General features: G+C 31.0%; 1 pseudogene; it reads right to left on the bottom strand.

Annotated features, from left to right (window-relative positions):
• Positions 1 to 2,838: 2,838 nt before the first annotated feature.
• LOC114420714 lies at positions 2,839 to 8,753 on the bottom strand (annotated as a pseudogene).
• Between the last annotated feature and the right edge of the window lie 6,244 nt (positions 8,754 to 14,997).

The raw sequence follows: 14,997 nt of genomic DNA, 5'->3' as shown, positions 1-14,997 counted from the left end.
GTTGTAATGATTAGTGCCATTAAGAGTCGCTCTCAGGTCAGTCAATCATTACATATTTTGCTTAGTCCTTTCAAATGACTACAAAAAGATAAATAAATAATTAATATGACAGTTTGATTATCATTTAATACATGGAAAAAAAAACAATCATTTTTAATCGTGGGTAAATCATAAATAATAATAATAATAATAATAAAACACAATATAATATTACTTTCAATCTTTTTTTTTATAAAAAAAGCTAAACAAATTTATTGAACCATATCAAAAGTACAGCCACAAGAAGTTACCATACCATACATTATTTTTGGTTTTTTATATAAAACAATAAAATTATTTTTGGATCATTATTAGAAATATATGACGACTTCTAAATGTATTAATTGTTCATTTTCTTATACATTTAATTTATTATGATGTCTATTAATGAGATATTCATTTCTTATTAAAGTAGATGTATTTATATTCAGTGGCGGAGCCAAGTTGCAATGAGGGGAGGGAAGTTTAAAAAGTAAAGTTCATTCAACAAATATATACCTATCAATTTTCATATAAACATTCATAATCATATATTTTGAAATGTTAATTACATCAATAATATTAAAATATCTTTCTTATATATTAATGAAAATTGAAAATACATCTCTTTCATTCATAAGTAGGAAATTATATGTAATTCTAAAAAATCTCAAGAAGTATTAATGTAATTTATTGGAAAATAAAATAAAATTACTATTAATTTTTTAATTTAGAAACATTAATTAATTTTATAAGTTCCTAACATCTAAAGTACACATAAAATTTCAAATCAAATATATTGTAATACTTAAGTCTAAGTTTCAATAATATACAACAATGTTCATTAACAATAATAAGTTTACATCTAAAATAAATAAAAAAACAATTACTTTAGATTGATTTTTCATCTTTTTAAGTAGATTAAACATATTTCTTTTGAAAGACAAATATATCTTGATTGGAGTAATTAAACTTAATCCTAAGGAAGTAATTTAGTTTTTTTAGGTTCTTTATTTTAGATTAAGCAGATAATATTTTCTTTAGACTTTGCTTTTTAGTATCACCATCCCTTTTAATAATCATATTATCCACATAGATTGGGGAAAAAGTGAGTTAGCCTTCCTAGAGATGTTTTATAAAGAGAGTTTTTTTTTTTTTTTACAGGATTTTTTTTATAAAGAGAGTATGATCACTTTAACTCTACATGTATCATAAAGACACCATAATCATAGTAAATATTCCAAATCAAGGGATATTGCTTTAACTCATATAAGGCCTTTCTTAATTTACACAACATATTTTTGCCATTAGTAAAGTTATACCTAGGCGGGATCTCCATGCATATGTCTATCTTCAAGTTTTAATGCAAGAAGAGTTTTTTTTACACCAAATATTTGCAAGTCTCAACCAAAATATGTTATTACACAATTATCACTTTGATTATATTTATTTTCATCAATAAATACATCATCATATTCATTAACATGTCTAGGTGTAACCTTTTGTATAGTCTTGTATTGATCTACAAAACCATCAGATCAATATATAAATAGTGTATTTCAATAGTAAGGGAGTCAACTTTTTGGGCATTCACTAATGCACTAATCTTTTCATTCATGACTCAAACCTAATTCTTATCCTTTAATTAGTTGCACTTGATATTATGTTTGTTGTTTGATTCAATTTGAAAACTAACATTTTATTCTATGATTAGTTGCATTTGATTAGGAAAGATATACATTACTTTTTCTTTTGCTGTACATGTAATTTTTTTAGGTTTAATTGTACTTTTGGTTCTCAAAATAGTTTAATTATGTTGATTTTGGCCTCCAAAGTTTCAATTGAGTGAGTTGAGTTTTACAAGTATTAAAATTGTGTAATTTTGATTCATAAGTCTTTTAATGAATTTTGTTGACATGATAAATGATATAACATTGACAATTGACATAAAAAACATAGTGATATTAATATGACAATTGACATAAATACAAACATTATTTTATTATTAAAGATGTAGGAGGTGTGAAAAGAACCACCAACCTTACATTATTATAGTAATACTTAACTATTATTAAGCTAATAGATTTTCTTGAAATATAAATGAAAATTATATTCCCTCTAGTACTTATTATAAGATACCATTTAAAAGGAATTAATGGTCATTTTTATAAGGTATTTTAATGTTTTTCTCTATCTGTTCTTATTGAATACTCTAGCATTTGTTTCATGAATTAATTCTTTAACCCAAGAAATATTTTTTCTTGGGAATGTTGTTCTCAAGTATTTTTTTCATGAATCACACAATTACAATATTTGAGAAATCATAAGTAAAATTAAGTCTATTTTTTTAATTCATAGAAATTGAACTCATATGTCAAGAGATTTACAACTCATGTACACTAGTCAAACACATTATTCAATCAACAAAATTAGACTTTCTCAGTGATAGTCAAGTGTAGATAGATAACATGTATGTTTGAGACAATTAACTTAATTATAAAAACATTATTTTTAAAACGGTATTTTTATGAATATAAAATTTTGTTGACATGATTATTTTTCAACAATTTTTTTCTTTTCAAATGTTTTCATCATTTTTACTAGTAACTAGTCTGCAACCCTGCACATGCACAGGTTGTTTGGTAAGCGTTTTGTAAATGTTGATGGACACCAAAATAACAAAGTTGATTATCAGTAAAATGGAGATTAACAACAAAATGTTGATTAATAACAAAGTTGATTAACACCAAAATACACTGAGTAAACATTAACAGAGTTTGTTGAAACTACATGAGCAAGATTTTTTTTCCCAAAGGTAGTCTAATTGCTGTCACTATCCTCCCAATCCTCGGGTCTTCTAATTATAATATCCCAAAATTTTTCATAATATCTATAGTAAATAGAGATTTCATCTCCATCATCAAAGTTCATTTCTTCAAGAAAATCGTACCATGGTTGGACAACGCCTTTTCCACCAATAGCAAGATTCAGGGTTTCAACTTTCCATTGCAATGAGGGGCCAGATGGCCTTAAGACTGTCATGTGATTATCACAAGCTTTAAGAGGAACTTCTGTACAACGCGGGAGTTTTTGTAAATAGGAAAAAGTAAAATTGTTAAACTGGTAAAAATGTGTTTAAAGAGATTAATGTATGAAAATCAACTTACCAGGGGTTCAAGAGCATCCAACATTTCCTGAGTAAGTCGAAGAGTCCAGATATGCTTTCTGGATGAATGCCTCTGCCTACCACAAGTTTGCCGCTCCAGTGTTGGTATGAAATGTATGTCAAATATGCAGTGATGGTCACAGGCAAAAAAGTTGATGGTGTTTGACTCGTAGATTTTCAAATTTTTCCTGAAGTTTTCGAGTCCATCTGTCAAATAGACTTTTTCTTTGTGTGTCTGCCCCGTATTTCGTAGATGGCTCCATTGTATCTCAGATGAACAAACTCAGGATACTGTGGTGCCCATTGTGTATGGTAGAACGCGGGAAGTTGTATGGTATTCTGTAAAAAAAGTGAGAAATATAAATGCATGTATATGCAACGATAATACTAATGGAAGAATTGGAAAAAAATATGACTTTGTCGTTGTTGAAGGTAGCAATAAATTGGATGATCAATGGCGGTCTGATCATGGGATTTTTCATCTGCAGAGATATCGTAGTTTTAATAAATTAAGTGTAGATTTTGAAGAAAAGGAAGAAAAAATTTCCTAGCGTGAAGAGGAGAGTAGGAATGAATTACTTCACTTGATGCTGTTGAAGATGTGCTGTTCATTTTGTGCATGGCGTGAAAGTGGAGTCTGGATAGAAAAGTGAAAGAGGATTTGTAGGAGAAGGTAGATTATAGCGTTTTCTAGAGTGTGGTATTTAATAAATGCTTGTTTCCAATGCCATAACTGACGGTTGATTTGATCATTGCTTTTAAACTGAGCACAGTTGTCAAGAGGTGTGAACTGAATAATTGTGAATTGAAGGGGTGCCAAGTAAATGAAGAGTTTTTGTTGAAAACAGAAGGTTAACACTATTGATATTGTGGGGCATTAATGATCTAGATTTATTTTCGGCCTGGATATGAGGATTGGCGCAATTTCTAGAATTCCTTGTTAGGATTTGGTTTTTAATGTATTGCAGAGGGGGTATGATATGATATTTTTTAATGATATGATGTCTGAAGCATATATATAACAATTTTTAAAAAATAACTATGTCATGTTGCAAAACTGGATTTTTTTAATGTAGTTTTTTTTTTTTGTAAAATAACAATGATGTTGTTTTCAACCAATGGAGTATATGCAGCATGATCTGATATATTTGCACAATTGGCATAAGCGAATTTTTTTCATAGTCGCACAAAAGTGCAACGAAAATTTGATAAATATTCTTTAAAGGATAATTATCATATAAGGAGTAGCATATGAAACAAAAAGAAATTTTAAGCTTAGTGGAACGCTAGATAGTTTATTACTGAACTTCAATAGTTTAAATTTCTATATTTCGGAGAAAAATAAACAGAATTTTTACAGGTAAATGTCAAAGCAAGAATTTGGGCTTAGATATATTAAAGTCATTTGATTGTAGTTCACTTGCAGTAGCTGTTATTTGTGGATGAGAGACGGTCATTGTATGATTTGGCTATAAAAGAAAGCAATTGAATATGAGCAACATTGTTTAATTAAGTAAAAGACGTTTTTAAAGTTGTGATAGAACTATGCTAAGTTGTGATAAAGTGCTAAATATTCAGAGGTTATGGATATCTTTCTAAACAAGTTAATAATATAACCTTAAGTAAATGAAATTATAAATGGAAGATATTAATGTGGTAACTAAGATTACATACCTGACAATGTAAAATTTAAGACTGTGATATATGATGTCATCTTTGGCTGTATGTTAGAATGTATATGAGTAAGATGACAATTATGAATTGTTGCTAATAAATAGTACAATTTGTTGTTTCAAAATTTAGAGTTACCTTGTAAGATTTTTGAAAACCTCTTTAAAAACTACATTGGTAGTAGAAGTCATATTTTTTTGGTCTTTATCATGAATAAGAACTTTTAATCCTTGCCTTTAATTGACCCTTGATAATGCAATGTATAATTGTCCATGGCTAAAGACTGGTTTTGGCAAATAAAGTCCAACCATAGAAAGTGATTGGCCCTGAGACTTGTTAATTGTCATTGCATAAGATAACATGATTGGAAATTGCCTTCTTAAAAGTTTGAAAGGCTATGGTGATTGTGAAGGTGACATTGACATTCTTGGGATGTAAACATTATCGCCAAGATTTTTTCCAGGAATGATTTCAGCTGCAATTACATGTTTGGCTAGTCTTGTAACTACTAATCTAGTACCATTACACAAACCTTGCGTTTGGTCTAAGTTTCTTAGCAACATTATAGGACCATCGATTTTTAGCTTGATACAATGATTTGGCAGACCATATGTGTTTAGTGAATTGAGAAATTCAATTGTAATTGATTGGAAATGCCAACTGTCAATGATTTCTGATTTCTCTATATAATCAGAGCTTAAGTATTCCATCTGTTCACCTATTATGTTTATTTCAGTTAGCATGCAAAGTTAAATAGAGGACAAATACTAAATAGATGTTAGTTTTTGTAAGTTTCAGATATGCATAAATACCTGGAATCAAGGAAAGTATATAATCATTGACTTCTTCAACTGTTTCATTGGTGGAAGCTAATATTGCTCTACATTTGAAGAATTCAAGATTACTGTGGTGTTGATATAAATCTGGGAATGTTGATTTGACTATAGCATCAATGGGGTCATTATATTCAGTAATCAGTAGGTACTCAGGAATCTCAACCGTAGCATATTCATCATTTTGATTCCCAATAACTCCATCTCCAATATCTAGAATCCACTTTGCAAGTTTAGTAGTTTCTTGATCATCAATTGATTGGGCATTGCCTTGTAAACACATGTTTTTTATGAGTGTTAAGACTTCACAGGAAGGCCAGAGATATGATGAATTCATTGTTGCATTTATAATGTCTGAACGACTTCCTCTTGGAATGACTGACAGAATTTGTCGGAAATCTCCACCAAATACAATAACTTTGCCTCCAAAAATTTGATTCGGATTTTTTTTTCTTGAAAGCAAAATTTGTGAGCCATGGGTGCTTCATCCCAAATTATCAGATTTGTCTGATTTAACAATTCTGCTAGCTGACTTCCTTGAAGTGTGTTGCATGTTGAGTCTTCGAAAATTGGCACAGGTATCTTAAATTTGGAATGGGCAGTCCTGCCTCCTGGCAATAATAGAGAAGCTATGCCACTAGAAGAAACGATAATCACAATTTGATTTTTTGCCCTCGGTGAACTTGCTAATGTTCTCCATATGTATGTTTTTCCTATACCTCCGTATCCATATAGGAAAAACATGTCACCTTCATTGTTGTTGACAACTTGCATAATTTTGTGATAAATTTGTTTTTGTTCATCTAGAATAAAAAATAAGTTGAGATCTGATAGAAATGAAGAATAAGCAGATGCAAAATTAGAAGATACAGATGGAATTTAACTTTGTTAAATGCAATTTATAATATATGAATTGGTAGATTACCTGTCATAGATGAAAAAATATTTTCGAATTCTGATCTAGCCTTATCATTATTGTAATTAAGTTCAGATAATATCAAGCTATTCTCTAGACACGATGCAGGATTTGCACCCTGAGGATATGACATTGTAGGATAGTCTTTGAGTGATTTTTGGTTTGGATGTAGAAGTTTTTCAATTTCCAATGATGTTAAATTTTTAAGTTGCTCATCATCAATCTCTAATTCTAAGAAATGATAAAGAAAATAGTTAAACAATGCCTATCTGTGATGTTATTCAACATACAAAGTTACAAACTGATTAAAACTAACCTGTGTTCAGAGTTGTTTTTTTATAATGATATGCAATGTCTTCAACTAACCAATTCCATGTCTGATTCCAAAGTTCTTCAGGTTTAGTAATGACACTTGTTAATAGCATTAAGACAAATAATTTCCTCAAATAATTAGTCGTGCCCCAGTTCTTAGCTTCTTTGATTGCTTCCACAAATTTTGTCATCTTGCAAAAAACTCATTGTGAAGCATGCTTCCTATATGTAAGGTATAGAACATTTTTAACTGTTCTAATATCCTCAAATGAAGTAGGTCCTTTGCATTTAGTAAGCATCATTCTTAGATAAAACAATTCACTAGTGGTTGGTGGAACCCATATTAGCTTGTCAATTGTATTGCCTTTCTTTCTGAGGTTCCATGATCTAGCCTTTTGGTTGTACATGAATTTGGAAACAAATTGTGAATAAGTAAGATTTCTACCTTCTGAAAAACATTTGTTACTATTTATCCAAGCTAAGAATTTTGAATCTGAAATGCTTGGCTTTGATAAGATATGATTTATATCATCATCATCTTCATAAAGAACATTGTATTGCCATGACAGATGAAAATGTAATCTCTCCACAACAGGTTTTCTAGCATGTACTGGAAAACCAAAAATTCTCCAAGTAGCTTCACACGGAGAAATATATCTGGCATAAAAAATTCATAATTAAAAGAGTTAATTAAAGAAACAATGAGTAAATTAAGTATACATCTTAAATTAATATTACCTGTAATCTACATATTCTTTAATCTCATCATTTTGAGTGATAGGATTCTCAAGTGCACCATTAGCATCATAAACAACAACAGCAGTGACTCTGTCATAACCTTTGTTTATATATTTAAATAGATATTTAATGGAAGTATTTTGATTACACCATTCAATATTTATGTATGCTCGGTATTTCCTCAGCAATTTTGCATTATAAGGTACTTTATATCTATTATCAATAATAACTCCATTCTTTGAAATTGTACGACCATCATTTCTTCTACAATAGATTGGATAGCCATTTAAATCTAAAACAGTTCGAGAGTGAAACATTTTAGGGTAAAAACAACTACACTTGCCTTCTTTCATACATGGAGACTTAGATTGCAAAATTCCACATGGGCCATGTATCATATAATTTTGGACTAATGTATAGAGTTCAGGGTCATTTTCATGTGAAGGAATTTCTGCTGATATTATCTGGTCAATGTCATCTGAAGATGGATATTTATTATCTGGGTGTAAGAATAGCAATAGATGCACATGAGGAAGTCCTCTTTTTTGAAATTCAATTGTGTGCATATCTGTAATTGTTAGCTGATCGTATTAATAGTGCAACAATAATATAGAAATTCTGAATAGTTGTATCATATGAGGGAAAAATGAAAAGCAATAAACAAATGTATAAGTTTAAGAAGCAGATTAATAGCAAACTCACATGTGACTACTTTTCCAAGTAGGTGTTTTTTTGTTAAGTCAAAAAGCATTTGTTCATACTTCAATCTGAAAACACGTGAGATAAGATCTGGTCTATCTGTTGCTTTTAGATTCAAAGGTGCAAGTACTCTACGGATTTCAGGCCAATTTGGATTACAGGTTAAAGTAATAAAAAGATTTGGAAAATCCACATGGCTGCATATTGTCATACCATCAAAGTAAAGTTGGTCCATATAACATGGACTGCCAACAAAGGTTGAAGGCAAAATCACTCTTTTTCCTTTAGATGAGCCTTTACTGCTTCCAGCATCCAATGATGTTTGTAAACTACAATACTTGTTAACTCTAAGTTTTTTTTGGTTGTTCCTGATGTAGCTAAGTCTTTCAGACTCAACCATGGTGTATGCTTCAACGATGAATTGTTGGAATAGTTTTCTAGAATGCAACAAAGTTTGTGCTTCATTTGACCTGAACTACAGTCTATAAACAAACCACTATCTCATCGTTAGACGATTTCTCTTCCTTTTTCTACTGCTAGATGTAGAACGGTGAAGTATATCAGGTCTATATCCATCTTCACCATAAGGGAAGAGTAAAAGGTACTGCAGTCCTAGATAACTAGAGTGTAATTCATGGATTCTTTATAATTCTCCATTTTGAGTTTCAACAATAATATCCCTTCTTGAGTCTGCATCAAAATCACCAACAATCAAGGTAGCAACTTCAGAAACATCTGGGAGATTGTATGTATGACCATCTTTTTCATGTCCAGCTATCAATCTCAATTTTACACTATCTAGTTGACTATCTGTCAATCTGTCCCTGGCCATTCTGAAACTTTTTGCATGGACATTGTGTTCATCCAACATTTGACTTAAAGTTGAAACAATCTCTGGTTGAATTACAACATATTGGCTGCAAAAAATAATATAAAAATACATCCATTGGTGTCAGAAAACATGTTTTCCCAATCAGAATTCTTAATATTTGATAATAAAAGAAACAAAAGAACTACTACCTCATCGTATTAATTCTATTTTCAACTTCATTCTGCGTATCAAAGATATATAATTATGCAAATTGCGGTTGTTTTCCAGGCATTGGTAATAAGCTGCCTATTCGATGGCATGGTTGACCTTGAATTCTAATTGTAGGATGTCCTCTGGTTTCATTAATTAATTTGTCTAGCTTAATACCAATAGAGGTAAAGGCAAACATCATGTTATATGTCCGTATGTTACACTAATAATGTTTACTATCACTTGCATTATCATCAAATAGAAGTCGTTCAAGATATTTCGGTGGACTTTGTAATAATGGAAGTTCAACTTTGTCATCTCCACAACAGAAGCTGAATTTTGGACTTGTTGTATTTTTATCTTTTGAAATTCTTTCATTATACCACATTTTTGCATTACAATGTCTATATTGCATGGCCTGATCACCCAAGTCAGAATAGCCTGAAATTGTTTAATGAAATAGTACAATTTAATTGAAAGTATATCAGTCGATATCGTTAACGTTATATCAGAGCTATAAGTATTATCTTCAGTATTAATTGCAGGTTCATTACTGTTGGATTGACAATTTTCATCCTCAGACAAAAAATTAGAATCAGATGTTGTAACAATTTAGGTTAGATATCATAGATATAATTAAAATTTGGGGAAAAAATGGAGCAAGGATTTTCTATCATCATACCTTGTGTAGATTCAGAATTTATATCCTCTAATGAATCAGTTGTCATGACTTAAGAATAGAGACAAATTAAGTCAAGTTGAATAGACTAATGTTTTTTTTTTAAAAGCAAACATCTTATTTATAATTTCTCACCATGACATTGTATATCTTTCAGAGTGAAATCTATAGTTGCCTTATGTGATCTGTCAGACTGAGTCTTTTTTTTTTTGCAGGATAACTTTCCTATTTATCCTGGCTTTAGCTAAGGTAGATGCATTTGCATGTGTATTGTTTTGCATGTTTGCAATTGATATCAATGAAGCTGTTTGATATATCAATTCACCACGACAAAGTTTTGAAATGCACAAAGAGGAAATTATACATCAAAGTAATTCCAAATGTGCAGTTGTGTAATAAAGAGAAAATTAAACATGGAAGTTGAATTTAAGTAGCTTCCAAAATGAGTCATGTAACAGTGATCAAACTCACATATAAAGATATTGTATATAGAGGAGTAAGTTCTGGATATAGAATCAGCTATGTGATTGATCTTCACGTTTAGAGCTCAAGAATTTAGAATGGAACTTGGAACAAAAGATGAAATGTTTTGTAAATTAATAAAAAATGTTAATTGACATCAAGCAAGAGATGACAAATATCAAATCCGGGTTTGGGGGATTAAATGTGATTAGACGTTTTTATATAATGGATTTCATACTTAATAAACAATTTTCTTTTGGCAGCCAAAACTACAGCTAAAGATTTACGGATAAATAAATAAACAAATTTTAATTGACATAAAGCAAGAGATGACAAATATCAAATCTGAGTTTGGTAGATTAAATGTGATTAGACATTTTTAGAGTTGTTGCAATAAAAAAGAAAGTTAAGCATGAAATTTAAATTAGAAAGCAAAACTACAACCAAAGATGCACGGTAGAGAAAAATTTGATATCGAAGGCTGTCCAATCTCTCTTTGATTGATCAATATGTCATATTTGGAATCCTCATTCCTAATGGAATCGAAATAATCCTTGCCTTGAATCTCTCTTTACTTAGTACTGATTATATTAAATTTCAAAATTAGCTGTGCAATACCAATAAAGATAGGATTAAATAGTTTTGAAAATTACTTAATATGCCAATCTATTTTACTGATTGTAATGACTCATGATTAATATTTAAGTAGCCAAAAAACTAAGTTTAATTACTAAATGTCAACTTATGTTTTACTTCATGTGTAATTCGCTAAAAAAAAACCTTATTTCATCAGTTATCTTGACTTGTTAACATTCATCAGCATTCTGACAATGATTGAATAGATTGCAATTTCGTAATAGTATAGAATCAAAATAATCTTTGTGTTGAATCTCTCTTTAGTTAGTACTCAGTAGAGAAAAGAAAAACTTTAATTCATGAGTTAACTTGAGTTGATTACATTCATTAGGATTTTGACAACAATAATCCTTGTATTGAATGTCTCTTTAGTTAGTACTCAGCAGAGAAAAGAAAAACCTTAATTCATCAGTTAACCAACAATTCAACAGATTGCAATTTCGTAATAATATTTCATAATAGAACAAAATACAATAGAACAGATTGCAATTTCATAACAGTATTAACAAATAGAGTAATGCAAAGCCCAAAAAAACTATTGTTTCATTTAATCAAAGAGGAAAAAAGTAGTTTTCGTTTGGAACTACAAAATGAACTTAACGAAAATGAGACATGAACGATATTCTACAAAATAGCCAGCACTTAATGTTCCAACAACGTGGCCCATGCAAAGAGTCAAAAAACCACAAAAAATGCCACGGGGCAAATATTACAATTTGATCATATGATCATAAAAAAACATCCAAGACAACCTTTCGACAACATAATTCATTCAGCTTGAGAATGCTTGGCTAATTTATTTGAGGAAACTTGGACAGGCGAAATCTGAAAGTTTTTTTGGCTCATCATCCAACTCATCATGAGATACACGCTTAGTTGGTGTTAATGGAATCCTGAGAAGAGGGTCATGATCTCCGGTAACAGACACAGATTGCTGCATAAAATATTAACTGATCAGTAAGCTAAATTTTGTTGACATCATCCCAAAATACACCAGCAAAAACACACAAGGACAACGTCAGCTTACAAATTCAAGCTCTGTAGGCTCAGTTGAGTCAAGCATTGAACGGTCATGATCAGCGTTAACAGAGACAGATTGCTGCATAAAATATTGATTAATGAGTCAGCTAAATTTTGTTGCCATCATTGCAACATACACCAAGAAAAACAAAGAAAGACAATGTTAGCTTACAGATTCAAGCTCTGTAGGATCGGTTGACTCAAGTATTGAATTCTCGATCTTGCAACATGGCTACATGATATATGAATTTAGACTAAAGAAACAAATGGAATATATGCATACACTCACAATAACTAAAATACACTTGACAAAACACAACCTCACTAACCGAAAGCATATCCAGTACAACATTGATCAAGTCTGATTCATCTGAATATTTAAGAACAACAGAATTCCTGAACCTTGGTTGCACCTTCACTTTGAATGCAAGGAAACAACCCAATAGCCTATCTAGTGCTTGAGGAGAGGCATTTAAATCAACATCGTCATCCTTGCGCGAAAAAAGAAGAATGAAAATGGATAGCAACCTAACAAATTTTCATTGTAAATTAAAAAACATTGCATGATAATACAATAAGATACTTCTATTTTGAGCCTGTTGACTTCATCCGCTGATTGACCAATTAACTCTGCACATTCATGGTCCCAGAGCAAAAATTTCGTCTGTTCACCCTTGTGATTAACCATCACTTCAACTCTATACCTGCCAATGTAGATACCAGTATAAGAAAAAGTAGCTGATGAACGTCATACCAATTAAGCAGTGAATCAATCACCTTAGTACAGGTTGATCGTTCTCTTTGCCACACGGACATGTGAACCGCACAGTTTCTATGTCAATTTTTTTGTAACATTGACCGCAAGCTGGATAGCACCATGAATAGTTGTCCACCACTATAGTTGTAATCTTGGCGACAGTAACATAAATAATTTCCTGTTTGAAGAAACTGACATTACATTTTCTACAAAGAGAAGCTACAAATGAATAAGAACATCACCTCGCAAATGGCATTAATCTGAGAGATATTTTTTACTTCAGCCTTTGACAGAAATGCATCTTTTGATGATAATTGAGATGACCCTAAAACCTGTGAACTCCCTTGTCCAATAGGAGTCAAAACTGATCTAACCTCAATCCCTAAATCTAAAAGGCTATAAGAATAGAACAAATGCAAAAGCCCAGCAAAGATTACTTACATATTTAACAGTTTGAAATTACAATCACACAAGTAACACATTGCCAAAATACCTCTCTCTAAATTCTTGAATTTCCAGCACAAGCTCGTTGATCATGAGTTTAGACGCCTTGAAAGAATTACTGACTGACGGCGGATATGATCCTGCAGATTAGACCCAAAAAAAATATTATCTAGTAAGCATGAAAATTGAGAAATTTGAGATTATACTGACCTTGCGCTTCCTTGATCCTGCCATGTGTCAAAAGAATAACGATCGACCTTTCATCTTCAACCTCATTCAAATAAGACAAAAACTGTAAGCAGTAATTTTCCCAAAGTGTGTAGGATAGTACTTGTCGACTATCAGAAGGAAACAACAATTAATGTATCAGTATATCAACATCTAATCATCATCAGATAGAAACAATAATCACACACACTCAAAACTTAAATTCTAAAACATAACATCAAATCCTTTAATTTGAAAACAACCCTCATATTTTTCGATGAGACATATCGGAATACCACTTCATCAACCATGGCAATAACATCTAAAGCAACCACAAGGTAAACACATCTTATTTGAAAAGCCATAAGCACCTCAATCAAAATCAATCAACAAATTGCAAACGACGATCTTACCAACCAAGAGTCCAGTTTGAAAATGACCAGCAATGACATTGGAAAAATCAACAAATCTAAATTTTCTAAAAGGTAAGTGTTCCATATCAGATTGCCTAACAATAGTAATTCCAGTAAAACATAAATTATATTCATGATCACAAACTTTGAATTTCCCATCATTCTTCATAACTTTAAAATTATGCATCACATAAGTCAAATTTTCCTTCAAATCAGCCTTGCGAGACTTTAGCTGATCGTGTTTGCAAACAACATGGATTTCATCTCCCTATAATATAGAAAGTATATAAATACCTGATTGAATGGTCAATAATATAATATATAATAAAAAAAAACGCCAAAAACATACATTAGAATCAACAACCACCATTTTAGCTTGTTCTGACTTTTCAGGAATCCCAATGAACCAAAGATCAGTGATCCTTATAGAAAACTTAAGAGCTTCCCTTGATCCATCTATCAACTTAATTTTATCAGGAACACGTGCCATAAGTTTATAATCGCAAAGCCTGAACAACAACACCAAGAAAAACTGAACATCAGTTAAAAACCAAGCATATAGTCAAACGGGAAAAAATTAAATTACCACCTCAACCACTGGAAACCAAAGTTAACAACCTGTGACAAAAAAAAACAAAGAAGAAAACTCACAAAACACACATAAGACCACAACAAACTGCATATGAATCAGTAAAAATAAACACCTGACCATGTGAGTAAACAAAGTTAACAAAAGAGGCGACAAACATATAAGAATGCATTAACACCAAACTTAAGAAACCATACAAAAAACAGTCATCCTCAAGTTAAGCCTCAACTTTTCTCAGCCAAACCAAAACATAGGTACAAAAGTATAGTTTTGATTTCTCGCACTCAAAAGTAACAACCGAACAAAGGCAAACTGTAAAACAAACTTCTCAACCAAAGAATGCACAACATAAATATTACCTTTTCTTCTCACAATCAAGCCATGCAACACAGCAAAACCAAACTGCAAAACAAACT

Source organism: Glycine soja, chromosome 7 (genome assembly GCF_004193775.1).
Source record: "Glycine soja cultivar W05 chromosome 7, ASM419377v2, whole genome shotgun sequence".
Classification (NCBI taxonomy): domain Eukaryota; kingdom Viridiplantae; phylum Streptophyta; class Magnoliopsida; order Fabales; family Fabaceae; genus Glycine; species Glycine soja.
Note: the sequence above shows the minus strand (reverse complement) of the source record. Positions and strands in the feature narration are given on the sequence as shown.